At 42.1% G+C, this 15,728-nt stretch overlaps 1 protein-coding gene across 4 annotated transcripts in view; it reads right to left on the bottom strand.

The window, feature by feature from the left end:
* Window positions 1-10,889, bottom strand: part of R3HCC1L (R3H domain and coiled-coil containing 1 like) — an 85,742-nt gene extending 74,853 nt beyond the window's left edge. For 2 of the 4 annotated variants that reach the window (XM_047759572.1, XM_047759575.1), the window contains exon 1: window positions 10,799-10,889. The gene's annotated coding sequence lies outside the window, so the exon portion shown is untranslated. The other 2 variants (XM_047759573.1, XM_047759574.1) reach the window with 2 other exon arrangements.
* Window positions 10,890-15,728: the final 4,839 nt, after the last annotated feature.

Raw genomic sequence — 15,728 nt, 5'->3', positions numbered from 1 at the left:
CTAAAGAAAGATATCACAGGCTTATTTGCCATCAACTTTACTGCATGCTGTTGCCATGTGAAGTAATTTTGGCCAACGCTAATGTTAAATGAGAAGATAAATATATATATACATCACATGTGCATACATATACATATATACCCATAATCATTTTCCTTAAAAGAGACTGATAATCCTAATTAAGTAAGGATGCATGAAGGGACTGCACCCTAAAAACAAAGCACTGTTGATGCAATTTGATAAGAGTAGTTTCATACTGAGTTTCCTAAACACAGAAACTCTATCAAGGATTACCAATAAAGAATTAAACTATCTTAAAGACAATGAACTCTGTTATCTACATTACATTCTTCATCTAACTACCTTGGACTACCCTCACTGTTCCCGTTTTCTTCTTGCCAGGCATTAACCATCCCAAATAGTCTACATTTCCCAACATCACCAGTAGGAAGTTAAGGCTGTATGACCAATGGGATACGAGCAAAAGTGGCACATATAACTTTCAGGAAGCGTTCTTAAAGAGAAGGAGATGTGTTCTTCTCTTCCCTTCTGCTGATTCAAATGTGGATATAAAGGCTGGAGCTCTATAGCCGTCTCAGACTATAAAGTGACTTGGGAAAAGAATAGAATTCATGCACACTGGAGCAACACAACACCATGACAAGCCACAACAGTCCTAGACTACTTCTAGAATCCAAGACATCAAGAGAAATGAACTTTTATCATGCTTATGTCTCTGTCATCTGGCTGCAACCAAATCTAATCCTGATTAATATAACCTCTACACTAACATACACTCTGTTTTCTTTCTCTAAACAGTCTTCTGCTGCTCCTCTGCCATCTCCTTTTCTGCCTCCCACCCCCTTACATTATCCCCCAACATTCCATCCTTGGTCTTTTCTGCTCTTCTCCAAGTTCTAGTTCAAACGCCCTTAAAAAACAAACAAACAAACAAACAAAAAACACCCTCATCTCTGTATGTCTGATCATTTATTTGAGCTCTAATTTTATCTCCAGCTGTGTATCATTCCATTTGTACAAGACAATGCAACAGGAACATAAGTGATTTTTTAAACAAACAAAATAGATAAATAGACAAAGTAGTGGTGGTAACAACAGTAGTAGTTGATGTGACGGCAATAAATAGCTAATGTCTACTGAGCTGTTCATATTTGCCAGGCATTGTTCTAAGAGCTAATCTTCACAATAATCCTATGAAATAGGAAGCATTATCACCATCCTTATTTTAAAAATGAGGAAATTGGCTTCCGACCAGGGCCCAGCAAAATGGCTCTGGTAAAGAAGGGTTCAGATCCCGCGTTGCTGTGCCTCTGGCACAGGCCAGCGGCTACAGCTCTGAATGGACCCCTGGCCTGGCAACCTCCATGTGCCGCAATTGCGGCCCTAAAACACACACACACACAAAAATAAAAATTAAAAATTAAAAAAAACCCCATAGGATATCAATATCACGTATATATGTGGAATACATGGAATCTAAAATGTGTAATCTAAACTATGGCACAAACGAACCTATCTACAAAACAGAAACATACTCACAGACACAGAGAACAGACTTGTGGTTGCCAAGGGGGAGAGGGGAAGGAGTGGGAGTCTGGGGTTAGCAGATGCAAATTATTACATTAAGAATGGAGAAACAAGGTCCTTCTGTATAGCATAGAGAATTATATCCAACCTTCTGGGATAGACCATGATGGGAAATAATACTTAAAAAGGGAAATTACATATATTTATGACTGAGTCACTCTGCTGTAGAGCAGAAATTAGCACAACATTGTAAATCAACTATACCTTAATTTTAAAAATTTTAAAAATAAAAATGAGGAAACTGAGACCCAGACAACTTAAATAACTTGCTCAAGACACAGAACTAATATACAGAAGAGATCATTCAAACCTAGGCTTCCAGAACCCACCCTTTTAACCAGGGTGCACTAGCACCTTTTCTAAGGTTGCTGTCACAGTTTATGACTTTTTAATGTTGTCCTCGGCCACAATGATAGTTATTTAATCATCCACCATGGTAACAAATTTTATACATCTACAGATTAATTTCTAGGAACTGTGAAATATTACTTAGAAATAAATATGGTAAACAAGTGGAGTGATCAACGAAGATAATACTCTTGAGTACAAAAGGTATGACCATAAAGTAATGAGACTGGTTTTCTTGTATGGCTCTACTGGTTCTGAAAACAGTCCTAAAACATAAATTCCAAAGAATATTTATTTCCTAGAATAAATGCATGGTCTTAAAAATGGATTACTTTAAAAGGGACAGCATTCATTTATGTTATTGAGTTCTTTACCTTTTTTTTTTTTTCCCCACTTTTCAGGGTCACAACCCATGGCACATGGAGGTTCCCAGGCTAGGAGTCTGTAGCAACCAGCCTACGCCATAGCCACAGCAATGTCAGATCCGAGCCGCATCTGCGACCTACACCACAGCTCACGGCAACACCAGATACTTAATCCACTGAGCAAGGCCAGGGATTGAACCCAAAAGCTCATGGTTCCTAGTCGGATTCATTTCCGCTGTGCCACAACAGGAACTCCAAGTTCTTTACTTTTAAAGCACCAGACTTTTTCAACTACCAAATTATCTAATGCCTAAAACTTATATTAGCAGTTGAACTCATTCCCTTTCTCTCTTGACCTCTATGAGATTCTTTCCCAAATCAAGGCACCACAATACCCTTGATTTGTAGAAGCTCAAAACTTTGAGGTATTCCAACTCTTTCAGCTCTTCTCACCCCATACTTACAGCTCTTCCTCCACGAGAGCTATTGTGTTTTCTATTTCCACATCATCTCATGACTGTCTTACTGGAAATACCCTAAAGCCACTCCCCACCCAAGGTTATCCCACAAACCTGCCAGAACAACCTTTCTCAAACACTGTTTTCATCATATGACTTTCAACAAAAATACTCCAGGATCAAATTTAAGTTCTTCAGGCTAGCCTTCAAAGCTTTCCATTAAGTCTTCATTATCCCCATACACATAAAGACCTAACGAAACACATCTCTTTACTACTCATCATCATCATCATCAGTAAAATCCTAACTTTCCATTTGTGCAATACTGTTAAAATACCCTTTTTTGTCTCATTCAGTCAATATATTATACTTTTTTGCTTCTAACTTCTCATCACTCTCTTCATGTATAATTTTACTCTGTCCTCCCCATCTTGTCACTCTATCACTTCCTTCAAGATCCTCCTCTTCATGAAGACCTAGTAACCTCAGATGGATACTGCTCTATTTTCCATTCCTCAACACAGAGTTCACCCAGCAGTTGAATGGAAGAAGTCCAAAGACTGACCAGACTAGGTAACAGAATAGACAGCCCAGAGATAAAACCACACTTATGTGGTCAATTAATTTACAGCACTGGAGGCAAAAATATATAGTAGGTAAACAATAGTTGCTGCAATAGTGTAAGGAAAACTGGTCACCTACATGCAAAAAAAATATAACTAGGCCACTTTCTTACACCAAATACAAAAATACACTCAAAATGCATTAAAGACTTAAATGTAAAACCTGAAACCATAAAGCTCCTAGAAGAAAACATAGGCAGTATGCTCTTTGACATCAGTCTTAGCAACATTTTTTTGGATGTGTTTCCTTGGGCTAGGGCAACAAAAGCAAAAACAAACAAGTGGGACTACATCAAACTCAAAAGCTTCTGCACAGCAAAGGAAACCATTAACAAAATGAAAAGGCAACCTACTAAATGGAAGAAGATACCTGCAAATGACATGTTCAATAAGGAGTTAATATCCAAAATATATAAAGAACTCATACAACTCAATATCAAAAATATAAAAATGGGCAGAGGACCTAAACTGACATTTTTTCCAAAGACATACAGTTGGCTAACAGGCACATGAGAAGATGTTCAACATCATTAATCATCAGGGAAATGTAAATCGAAATCACAGTAAGACATCACCACACACCTGTCAGAACAGCTCATCCAAAAGAACAAAAAATAATAAGTTGCGAGGATGTGAAGAAAAGGGAAACTCTATGCAGGGTTGGTGGGAATGTAGAATAGTACAACCACTATGGAGGTGCCTCAAAAAATTAAAAATAAAACTACCATGTGATACAGAAATTCCACTTCTGGGTATTTAACCAAGGAAAACAAAAATACTAATTCAAAAAGGTATATGCATGCCAGTGTTCACTGCAAGTTTGTTTATAATAGTCAAGATATGGAAGCAACCTAAATGTCCACCAATAGATGAATGGATAAAGAAAATGTAACATATATATATTATATATATATATGCACACAATTAAATATTACTCAGCCTTTAAAAAAAAATAAAATCTTGCCATTCGTGACAACATGCATGGACTCAGAGTGCATTACGATAAGTGAAATAAATCAGACTGAGAAAAACAAATGCTGTATGATTTCACATATATGTAGAATCTAAAAAATAAGATGAAGTAACAAACATGATAAAACAGAAAGAAAATCAAAGATATAGAAACCAAATTGGTGGTTGTTTGGGGGGGCAGGCAATGGATGAAACAGGTGAGGGGATTAAGAGATACAAAATTTCAATTATAAAAGAAATAAGTCACAGAGATGTAATATACAGCATAGGAAATATAGTCAATAACACTATAATAACTTTGTGTGGTGACAGATGGTAATTACTCTCATGATCATTTCGTAGCATAAGAAATATCAAATCACTATGTTGTACACCTGAAACTAATATAAAATTGTTAGTCAATTATACTCCAATTTTTTAAAAAACTGACCAAACAAGGACATCTTGTATGTATAAGTGATTTTCCAAGGAGAAGGTTAACTTTCATCAGATTGTCTTATCAAATACCTTGGAAGATACATTCAACAGCTGACACAATGGAAGCCCAGAGATATCCTATAACTTGCCCTAGTTTTCAATTTGGTAATGGCAATGCCAGAATTTGAACCTGTCTCCTAGGTTCCCAAGCAAAATGAATACAAATTTAAAGATCACTGCCCAGTAATATAATTCATGTTGACTCCAGAAACAGACCTAGACACAATTGCACTATCGATAAATATTTTGTTTTTTAAAAAGCAGAATACAAAATGCATGTACAATAGCAAGAGATTCCAATAAGTGTGTGTGTGTGTATGTGTGTTTTTTAGGTTAATATACATACACAGAAAATAGAGTGGAAGAAAGCTCCAATTCAGCCCCTAGATCCCCCAATGGCTGGCCCCAACCCCTGGGAACTTCGATATGCCATAGGCGCAGCCCTAAAAAGAAAAAAGAGAGATGATGTTGGACTGGAGTTCTCTGGTGGGTCAGCGGGTTAGGGATCTGCCATTGTCACTGCTGTGGCTCTGGTTACAACTGTGGCGTAGGTTCAATCCCTAGCCTGGGAACCTGCGCATCCCTCTCTGTTTCTGACTGACCCTCACTCACTGCCTTTTGTGTGTGTGTATTCCTCTGTCTCTCCCCAAGTTACCCACCCCAGTGTGTGTGTTTTCCACTTTCTCAGACTCTGCCTTTCTGTCTTTTTTCTACAGTTACCCCATTTTCAAGACACTCTTGTTAACTTTTCCCTCTATAAACAAGCAAGGTTAGTATTATCACCCCTATTTCACAAACGATAAGAAAACAGAAACAGGTATAAATTTAAGAGGTGACTATTCAAGTCCAAGTGCTTCCCTTCTTTCTTCAATACGCTACTAGTACTCCACGGCAAAGAACTTGAAAACAGCCCAAATGCAAGCCAGTATTAACACTACATGGATTTTTTCTAAGAGGCAAATCTCATATTAAGGAATGTCACACATCATTGCTCCACATTTTTGCCTCTGCACCAAGTTAAACAGTCATGAACTGTCAGCCACTGGCCCATTCCAGAAATCCAAATCATCTTACACACAGGTTCACCTGTGTTATCTGGGAGCCTCAGAATACTATACATCAGCACGTGCTGTTTCCAATAGTGCTTATCTGCTTCTCCGTTTTTATTCCTACTCCAAAACTAGCCATGTTTGACATTAAAAAAAAAAAAAAAAAGATACAAGAGGGACAACAAACAGTAATGAAACTGAAGAGTAAATCTCAAGAGTGAAAAAGAAGGCTGGCATGAGACTGTAAAAAGTGCACACCACAGACTGGAAGCAACTGGTTCAAGTTTTACTGAGAGGAGAAAATCTCCAAATGTAAGCTTACTGCTGCAAAGCAATACTCTATAACTTCTCTTCTATCTAAACCTCTGACAACTGGAATTTCTCTGTAATTCAATAAGCTCTTAGGAGTTACCTGGGCTTCATCCATCCTCCTGGGCTCATTAATAGAAAACTCTAAATGCTTTCCCCACTAGCTAAGAGCACATTTTCTGGTGGGTGGAATAGGAGAAGTAGAGTTCTCTTTCAAGACATGAAGAGCCTAGCTCCATTTCTTCTCCCTTCTGCTGTGGGTGGGAAGTCTGCAATGAATACAACAACTAAAAGAAAATGTCTAAATTATAGTTCAGGTTAGTGACTGTCAAAGATCATCCTATAGGTCACCAGTTTTAAACACAGTGTGAGGGCCAGTCTTGTATGTATAATTAAAAATCTATACTTTTACTTCTGGTACCTGTGCATTTACTGCTATTATGTCTGAGTGCACAGGTGCCAAATCATCAATACACCAGTCTTATTCATTCTGTTGTGGTGTCTTGTGAACAGTAAGTTTATAGAGCTAATGAGGACAGGGTCACAGATTCAAACATACTAGCCAATTAGCTCTGCTTTTCAGAGTTTCATGGTCACAGTCAACAAACTTAAATTCAGCTAACAAAAAAAAAAAAAAATACAGTTCAGAGTTCCCTTCATGGCTCAGCAGTTAACGAACCTGCTATGGTGTAGGTCACAGACACAGCTCAGATCCCATGCTTCCGTGGTGTAGGCCAGTGGCTACAACTCCAATTTAACCCCTAGCCTGGGAACCTCTATATGCCACGGGTGCGGCCATAAAATAGTATGAAAAAAAAAAAAAAAAAAAAGATAGGCCCCTTCTTTGGAGTTCCCATCACGGCACAGCGGAAATGAATCCAACTAGGAACCATGAGGTTGGGGGTTGGATCCCTGGCCTCACTCAGTTAAGGATCTGGTGTTGCTATGAGCTGTGGTGTAGGCGGCAGACTAGGCTGGGATGCTGCATTGCTGTGGCTGTGGCATAGGCCGGCGCTGTAGCTCCAACTGGATCCCCCTAGCTTGGAATCTCCATATGCCGTTGGTGTGGTCCTAAAAAGTGGAAAAAAAAAAATACAGTAATCATGCGAACCATTAGGGGGATGAATACATATGTATCACCAAATTCATTACTATAAGAAAAATACAGGAGTTCCCTCTGTGGCATAGCAGAAACAAAGCCCACTAGTAAACATGAGGTTGCAGCTTTGATCCTTGGCCTCGCTCAGTGGGTTAAGGATCTGGCACTGCCATGAGCTGCAGTGTAGGTCACAGACGTGCTTCGGATCCTGTGTTGCTATGGCTGTGGTGGAGGCTGGCAGCTGTAGTTCTGATTAGACCCCTAGCCTGGGAACCTCCATATGTTGCAGGTGTGGCCCTCAAAAGCAAATATAAAAGAAAAATATAATAAAAGTTTAAGATGGTAATAACACCATCTATCTTTTACTAAACCTGAAAATGGGTCTACCTTTCCAAAACTTCTTTTATGTAAAAAAAAAAAAAGTCAAAAACCAAAATGTTAAAACATAGAGGGAAAAATAACACTTTATAGCACACAAAGTAGATTTTAATGGAAGTAACTCTATTGTCAGTTTATATACAAGTCTGTAATGAAGAAATAGTTATCTTATTGATTCTTAACTAAAGGTAAAGATGAAACAGACAAAGCAGAGCCAGGGGAAACCACAGGGAAAAAAGACATGAAAGAAATATTTCCTAAACATGTGCATGGGTGGACATCTTGTAATCAACACAGCACTGGAAGAAATAAAAAGTAAACATTTCAAGTCTTAACTCTAAGATTTTGCTTTGACCAACATATCAGTTTTCTCTACTAAGCTTTCCTCCTCAGTTTCTTTAAACTCTCACTCCTTGCAGATACACACATACTAATGCCACCATCATCACCAGTCACTAAGAGTTTCCACTTTCAAAAAATGAGGGTCACCAAGTCTTCTGGACCCTACCCACTAGATTGAACTTTTAGAGTCGAAGAGTCTGTCTTTGAAAAAAAAAAAAAAAAGAAAAAAGAAAAAAGAAAAAGAAAGGTGGGGAGGGCAGGGGAAGAGGGCAGAGAACCAACAAAAAATGCTCTATAAAACTCTGTCCTAGTCAATAGTCAGTATCTAAGTATAAACATAGATAATTGTTCTGCTACAAGCTAAACTGTGCAGACAGAAAACTGCATTCTTACTATGGGCTATAAATGAAGCACCAGTCCAGTAGCACACCTCAACAACAATCTTTTCACAAGAGCATTTTGGAAACTTCCTGAAAGTGAAAAATAGCCTAAATGAATCTTTATATAAAATGTAATTGCTTAAAAAAAAAAAAAAAACTCTGCAATCTGGGAACTTCTATTTACAGCTTTTTTTTCCTCTAAGTTCATGGGTTAAGGATAACCACCTTCATTTTACAAACAGCAACAAAAAAGAGATGGAATCTCAAGAAAATACTGTACCTAAAAACATCATCTTTTTTTTGTTTGTTTGTTTGTTTGTTTGTTGTCTTTTCTAGGGCCGTACCCATGGCATGTGGAGGTTCCCAGGCTAGGGGTCTAATCAGAGCTGTAGCTGCCAGCCTACACCACAGCCACAGCGATGCCAGATCCCAGCTGCATCTGTGACCTACACCACAGCTCACGGCAACACGGGATCCTTAACCCACTGAGCCAGGCCAGGGATCGAACCCACAACCTCATGGTTCCTAGTCGGGTTCGTTAACCACTGTGCCATGATGGGAACTCCAAAAACATCATCGTTTTTTACCATCATCAGTCATCAACTACTAGACCAACAAAACAATGAGCAGGCATTACTTTGTATTCACATCTTATTTAATCCTTATACACACCTTATGAGGTAAATGCTATTATCTTCATTTCAGAAATTATAGATAGGCTGAGAGAGGTCAAATTTGTTGAACATCATAAACCAGAAGTCGCAGCACCAGGCGCCAGGATTTGAACTCAAATTTGTTCAACTTTGTACATTCAACTAAATCACTGTACTGCCATCCTCTGTTTTTAGAACTGAACCACACTCAAATATTTCTGAACCAATGATTTTAGAATAAATACATGATTACCTACTAACTACACCTCCAAACCCACAAAAAGTTGACTGTAAAATCCTTTCTCTACAAGGGGAGAAATAAGACAAAAGGCTACCTCCTTAGACACAGAGCTAAACTGCCAGAATAGAAACCAGGAAACACGCACTTCTAACACATATATCTCTTTCTTATTACCTAGTATAGCTAGGTAAGTGGAACCGTGTTAGACTCTGAGCTAGGTTTAACACAAGCAGTATACGAAAAGGAAAAAAAGTCACTAGACCTGCTAGAGACAGGCGTTAGCTTAGCGCCACATCTGAGGAACAATAAGCACTTTCTGGACTACTTGCACCAGTGTAGTGCTGAAGGGAAGTCATAACAAAACAAGAGGGAAGCAACACTGGGTCTATGAGTCCTGGTGGAAGGGAAGTCTCCAAACTCTGGTGGACCTTTGAATCCAGATGAAGTTTTAAATTGACCCCACAGGTGACAGGCCCTAATGTCACCGCTTCATTCAGAACAGGGCATAAGAACATTTGTTTGGCTCACATTCTTTTGCAAAGACACTTTCCCCCTGTTTATTAACTAATTCAACTGATCACGATCATGTTTATAAATCAAGTTCATAAAGACATGAATGTGGTTTTAAAGTTCAACCGACCTGGGCTGGAGGAGAAAAAAGATAGTAAGGTTGTTATATTTGAAACGTGCTTTCCCACACGGGTCACTTCCGCCGAAGCCCAAAACACTGGAAGGCAGGCAAGCTTCTAAGACAATTACCCCCATTTTTCAGATCGGGAAACCGAGGCTACGACAAACGGGCTTTTATAAAAGATCACAAGCCCAGCAAGTGGCAGACCCAAGGCTCTTCCCAAGACATCAGACTTCAAATCCCCTGCTTCTTTCCTTACTCAACTCTTAGAGTTGGCTTTACTGATGAGGAAAACTTTAATAATCGGACTTGAAGTTTTCTGAAGGCGGCCCAAGAAAACCAGGAAATACACCCTCTCGTAAAGACGGCTCACTCCCAGCCCATAGCCTGGGGCTCCCAGTCGGCGCAGCGGACTTCCTCCAGAGACTCGCGCCCCGAAATCGCCCACAGCCCGGTGGTCGTCTGGGGCAGCCCCCGAGGCCCATAGCCCAGCACTCCTAGGCGGAGAAAGGGGGGTCGCCACAACCCGGCTCAGTACCTGTTGAAACCCAAGAAAGGTACGGCCCCTCAGCAGTGAGTACCTGGGGAAGGGGCCCAAAGCAGGTAAGCAGCCCTAGGAGGCAAAAAGGGCCTTCAAAGGTTTCCCCCGCAACACAAGGCCCGCAGGGGTCGAAGGGCGGGAACTTCCCAGAAACCTCCGCCCCAGGCAGGGGCTAGCCCTACGCGTCACGTGAGGAGAAAAATACCGGTAACACACAAAAGGGAAAGGTAGCTTGTCCCAAGTGTAAGCGGAGAAGTAGAGGCGACCAGCCCCAGCCCAAGGTGCGGAGGAAGGAAGGGACAGGGACGCGGGGCAGCTCTTTACCAGGGGCGCCGTCAGTCTCCGTTTCCGCAGCCTCCTCGAAGCTCTTGCTCTTCCGCTCGCGCCGCCCGGGCGCGCGCCAGGCCTCGGCCCCGCCCCCGAGCGCCGCGGGGCCTTCTGGGGGCTGTAGTCTCCGCGAGGCCCGGCCCCCGGGGACGGCCTCCTGGTCACGTGGTGGGAGGAGCTGGCAAAATGATGCAAGCAGGGAGATGTTTGTCTTCCTGTCCCCTCGGACCTCCTCCCCTTCTCAGCTATAAATGTGCTCGAATGTCATATCCCACTTAATCTTACCAACCCTACTCTTGTCTTCGCCCCAAGTTTCTTGAAAAAGTTAGTCCGCGGCTTCTGCTCCCCGCCCCCGAAAGTGCCCGTGTTGCCATTACTCAGTGGAGGTATTTCAGGGCATCTAACCTAAGCTTTAGAAACCACTTGATACTGTTGCACATTGTTACTTATGTTTTGACGCTATCCAGGTTTTCCTTCTTCCTCTCAGGTCGTCCTTCTCCGTCTTCCTCAATAATTCGTTTTCTAGCCTGCCTTAAACATTAGTGTTCTCCAGAATATTTGTGTCCCCTCACGTCCCACAGACATCTCGAATGTAGCAACTTCAAAAGTGACTCTCCTCCCCTTCCTGTCTGCTAATATTCACTCCAACCTTCAACCTAGGTTCTTTCCTCTGTCTCACTTTCTCTTCCACTCAACGTCCAAATGGTCACCAAATTGCGTAGATTCTACGTCCAGAGTTATCTCTTAAATCTCTTCCCTCTTCACACCCACCACCAGTGATTTAAACCAGACCAGGCTCATTTCTTACCTGCTTACTACGCAGACTTCCTTACTGGTCCCAGCACTTCAGCATGTCTGTGGAGTCCTCCCTTATTTATGCAACCAGCAAATTTAATCATGTCACATTGATTGGCTTTAAAGGATCCACTTGACTGGTTTTGGGAAGAGGAATGAAAGTGAATCTCTTGGGTGGTTTTTACAAGAAATGGACACCAGCCCCACTACTAACTCTCTATCCTGACACAAGTTGTGGTTCCGAGGTTCAGGGAAGAGAATTTATAGCAGATCTTATTTCAGGGTTGGTGGACATGGGCATGTTTTTAAAATTTCCCAGGTGACTTCACCATTCAATAAGATGTATTTTTTGCCTGTTGTGTACCAAGCATTGTGCTGGGTACTGAGAAAATAATAGTGAACAGGACAGTCCCTGCCTTTGCGGAGTTTACAGTGTCTTGGAAGAGGCAGGTATTAATCAAATGATTCCATACCAAAAAATGAAACCAACAATAACAAACCCACACAATTACCAGCTGTGAATTATGCAGGAATTATTATGCAGGAAAAGTAATCAACTCCTTTCCCTTTCCCTCTGCCACCCACCCTAGCCCAGGGTGTGAATCAGCATACCTCCTCAGCCTATCAGACAAAGCCTGTCAGGAGCAAATGTCCTCCCACTCCCTCCCATATTCTTCTAGATTTACAGAACAGCTGAATTGCATAAATTGTTCCTCTGGAAAACTCTTCCTCTAACTTCTACCCTGTCTTACTCTCCTCTGCTGCATTCAAAGCAAACTCAGTTGGGAGTTCCCTCTGTGGCACCATGGGTTAAGAATCTGACTGCAGTGGCTCAGGTTGTTGCAGACGCAAGAGTTTGATTCCTGGCCTGGTACAGTGGGTTAAAGGAGCCAGTATTGCTGCAGCTGTGGTATAGATCACAGCTGTGGCTCGGATTCAGTCCCTGGTCTGGGAACTTCCATGTTCCACAGATGCAGCCATACGGAGGAAAAAAAAAAAAAGAAAAAAGAAAACCCAGTAGAATACAAGCCACGTGCAGCCACATGGAAGAATTTTCTAAAGGATTAGACAGAGTCAGGTGATAACTCCCAGGCAGGCAGAGATGAGCTGAGTAGAGGATCCAGGAACAGTTGAATGTGGATTACTGGGAACAGGGCTCTGTTAGCTACTCAAGTGAATTAAGGACCTGAGCCAATGAACTCATCCTTCAGAACACAGCTTGTGTCACCTCCTCCAGGAAGCCTTTGCTGAACTTCCCCAGGATGAACTACTAGTTCTTTCCTGGGTTCTCAGTGCACCCATGCTGACCTCTGTTCCAGTGATAGACCAGTGCCAGCTCATTCTAACTCTGAAGAGCTAATTGTTAAATATTCCAAAATTTTACAAGTCATCAGTTTCTTTGGGCAAGAAGGGGGCGGGGTGTGCCCAAGTCATGTGGCAGTTTCCATGGATCAAACCCATGCTACAACAATGACAACGCCAGATCCTTAGCCTGCTAAGCCACCAAGGATAGCCACAAGTCAGTTTTTAAACCACTGGTAACTTGAAATCAGCTGTGGTGGAAGTATTTACACCATCATGGAAATCAACAAATGACAAATCAGGGACTTTTTTTTTTTTGTCTTTTTGCCATTTCTTGGGCTGCTCCCACGGCATATGGAGGTTCCCAGGCTAGGGGTCCAATCGGAGCTGTAGCTGCCAGCCTACGCCAGAGCCACAGCAACGCGGGATCCGAGCCGCATCTGCGACCTACACCACAGCTCACGGCAACGCCGGATCGTTAACCCACTGAGCAAGGACAGGGACCAAACCCGCAACCTCATGGTTCCTAGTCAGATTCGTTAACCGCTGCGCCACGACGGGAACTCCAAGGGACTTTTTTTTAAGAGTTAATTTACCAGCATGTCTTTGCCTTTGTCACAAAACACATCTCTACATTGTATTGTGGTGATTATTCCCTTATGAAGGACAAATTCCTTGTAATGACGTCCAATAGCAAATATTTATTGATATTTATTTCTATGTACCAGAGACTAGCTGAAGGGATTTACAGTGGAGAACAAACAAACATGGTCCTTACTAGTCTGGAGCTTACCATCTAGCAGAAATGACAGAACATAAACAAAGAACCCTGTACGTACAAAGTGAACTGGGCTACTTTGTTGTAAATCATCCTGCCAGTCAGTGGTGGTGGGTCATAAGATTCTACAGGTACTATAACAAGGTGGTCCAGGAAGTCCTCTCGGAGGAGGGGACCTTTCCACTGAGCACTGAAATATGAGAAAGAGATGGGCAAGGGGAGAACCAGTGAATAAGTGTTCTAGCCAAAGTGATGAGACCACGCAAAGAATGAGCTAGGCTATTGGAAGGACAGAATGGTCAGTTTTGTGGGATGCTTGTGAAAGTTAATTTTGTGTCAACTTGGCTGGGCCACTGAGCAATCAGATGACACATTATTTCTTTTTTATTTTATTTTATGTTTTTTGTCTTTTGTCTTTTTTTTTTTTAAGGGCAGCACCAGCAGCATATGGAGGTTCCCAGGCTAGGGATCTAATCAGAGCTACAGCCGCCAGCCTATGCCACAGCCACAGCAATGCGAGATCCAAGCCATGTCTGCAACTTACACCACAGCGCATGGCAACGCCGGATCCTTAACCTACTTAGCAAGGCCAGGGTTCGAACCCCCAACCTCATGGCTCCTAGTCAGATTCATTTCGGTGCGCCACCACGGGAACTCCTAAGCATTATTTCTGAATATGTCTGTAAGGATGTTTCCAGTTGAGATTAGCATTTGAATGGGTGTGGCTTACTGGTCCTCCCTAATGTGGGCGTCACCCTATCTGCCAAGAGGGTGAATAGAATAAAAAATAGGAAAAGGGAGGAGTCCTGCCCTTCTTGCCTGCCTTCTTGAGCTGGGGTGTTGGTCTGTTGGTCTTCTGCCCTTGGACTGGGATTTACATCCCTGGCTCCCCCAGTTCTCAGGCCTTTGGACTTGGACTGGAACTCCACTGTCAGCTTTTCTGGGTCTCCAACTGGCAGACAGCAAATTGTGGGATTTCTCAGCCTCCATAGAATCACATGAGCCAATTCCTCACAAAAAAACTCCTTTTATAGATGCATATATACACACATGCATACATATGTACATATATATAGGATGTATTCATCCTATTTGTATATGCATATATAGGAGATACCTATCCTATCGGTTCCAATTTATGTGAAACCCCCCTGACTCATCCAGATGGAGAGAGTGAGTTGAGTGATTCAGATGACATGTTGAAGTAATGAGGACAATGTCTGCACAGCCCAGGACATGGTGAAGACGCTGCATTAGATGAGAGCCACCAAAAAGTTTAAACAAGGGGATAGTATTATCCAATGGACATTTTTTGTACAGTCACTCTTGCTTTTGTTTGGAGGACAGGAATAGAAGTAGGAGCCCATTTGCGGCAGTAATCTAGGTAAGAAATAACAAAGTGTGGGCAGCGAAACAAGGTGGGTGAACTTGACAGATATTTTGCAGATTAAGATATTTGCAGGACTTGCTGATACTTGGATGTGAGAGGAGAACAGGCCGGTGAAGGACAGAAGACCCAAGGGCAGAAATTGCTTACCTTCATCTCCATAGCCTCAGCCCCTACATTCAGGTCTGGCACATAGTAAGTGTTCAGTAACTATTTTTTGTTTGTTTGGTGAGGGTGTTTTGGCTTTTGGTTTTTTTGTCTTTTTAGGGCTGCACTGGCAGCATATGGAGATTCCCAGGCTAGGGGTCCAATCGGAGTTACAGCTGCCAGCCTACACCGCAGCCACAGCCACGTCAGATCCGAGCTGCATCTGCGACCTACACCACAGCTTACGGCAACGCCAGATCCTTAACCCACTGACCGAGGCCAGGGATCGAACCCACAACCTCATGGTTTCTAGTCGGATTCATTTCTCCTGCACCATGACAGGGATTCCCAGTAACTGTGTTTTATCCATTCTCAGAGCCCTGTCATATCACCTTGCTTCACACAGGGCCTCTACTAGCCCATATACTACCTTTACACAAATTAGGAAAAAAATGTCCTTTCCTCTGGGTGGACACCGTCCATCACCAACCAGGTTGTACCGATTGATGAGCCAAGCG

The sequence above is a fragment of the Phacochoerus africanus genome, chromosome 15, assembly GCF_016906955.1.
Source record: "Phacochoerus africanus isolate WHEZ1 chromosome 15, ROS_Pafr_v1, whole genome shotgun sequence".
NCBI classification, from domain to species: domain Eukaryota; kingdom Metazoa; phylum Chordata; class Mammalia; order Artiodactyla; family Suidae; genus Phacochoerus; species Phacochoerus africanus.
This window is presented reverse-complemented; position numbering and strand designations above follow the sequence as displayed.